Source organism: Periplaneta americana, chromosome 3, assembly GCF_040183065.1.
Source record: "Periplaneta americana isolate PAMFEO1 chromosome 3, P.americana_PAMFEO1_priV1, whole genome shotgun sequence".
In the NCBI taxonomy this organism is placed as follows: domain Eukaryota; kingdom Metazoa; phylum Arthropoda; class Insecta; order Blattodea; family Blattidae; genus Periplaneta; species Periplaneta americana.
In genome coordinates, this window is record NC_091119.1 from 204,702,468 (window position 1) to 204,703,816 (window position 1,349).

The 1,349-nt window shown below is 40.3% G+C and overlaps 1 non-coding gene across 1 annotated transcript; it reads right to left on the minus strand.

Moving 5' to 3' along the window:
- Positions 1-1,016: 1,016 nt before the first annotated feature.
- On the minus strand, positions 1,017-1,088 carry TRNAK-UUU (transfer RNA lysine (anticodon UUU)). The gene has a single exon. It is a non-coding gene; the product is annotated as a tRNA-Lys (tRNA).
- Between the last annotated feature and the right edge of the window lie 261 nt (positions 1,089-1,349).

Genomic DNA, 1,349 nt, shown 5'->3' on the forward strand with positions numbered 1-1,349 from the left:
ACACTGTGTATTGTGTTTCAACTTTACAACACCCTGTATGCTATAGACCACGGAGTGCCAGTCTTCTCCAATACATGTAGAGGTCCATTTGCAGAATGAGCTCCCCACGCTAACTGTACTCATCCCTCAGTTTGCTTGCTTGGACTACACGGTTACCTAGACATGCAAAAGAGGAGTTTGCGCGATCCATGCAGCTGGCTGAATAGACTGTATGTATGTACGTATGTATGCATGCTATGAAGTGATTGGAGCGTGGAAGCCTGCCTGCAGAGTGAATGTACAGAATTGTATATCAAACTCAGGGTTATGTTTTTTCGTGCTTTTCAAGTCAGTTCTTGACTCTGTGTGAATGTTTCGGTTGAAGATATCATGCAAAGAGAAGCTGGTTCCTGTATTGCATGGGGAGCTAGAGTATTATGGAGCCCTCCCTCCCCCTGAAAAGGAGGGGAACAAGCCTTTAACCATTAATATAATGCAACACAATTATTATGAACTCGCTCGTGCATTTTTATCAATATCAGCACATATTTAATGCATGGACTCTAATTAAAATGCGAATTCTGTATTCGGAGGCGGGTTAATTGTGTTGTAGAGAGGGCGTGCACTGAAATATTTGTACATATGGAATTCGGTTTTTAATATATATAATTAAACACGCGGATATTATTCAATTTCGTGGAATTTTAATATAATTTATGAACTACCAAGTCTTCTATGGTAATGAAACAATCACGTTTTTCAGTTATTATAAAATGTGATTATGACGTAAACGATAAACCAAATAACAAATTACGCAAAATTATACAGGGTTAGTGAAAAGTCCCGCACCACCTAAATAACTTCTGGAGCATGTAGTTCAGTGACATGAAACTTGGTACGTGAGGATAACCATATATTAAGAACTCAATAATGGTATTGCCGAGTTTTTTCTACTTCCGGTTTAACTGGAAGTAACTCCAACTCTCTTATTTTAAATTGAACACATAATATATTGAATAATTTCAAGGGAAAAATTGTTCCGGGGCCGGGTATCGATCCCGGGACCTCTGGTTGAAAGTACCAGTGCTCTACCACTGAGCTACCCGGGAACTCCACCCGACACCGTCTCAACTTTTCCCTTTATATCCACACAACTCGCGTGGGCTGACGAAAAGCCAGAGACCCACAACGAGTGCACACAATCTCTGTGTGACTTAGAATTGTGGTTTTCTGTTAACGTACACAGTAACGTATATATTATGCAAATCTAGTCTTTCAGGTGAAGCTCCCTGTAAAGCAGATTTGAATAATTTCAAGGGAAAAATTGTTCCGGGGCCAGGTATCGATCCCGGGACCTCTGGTTGAAAGTA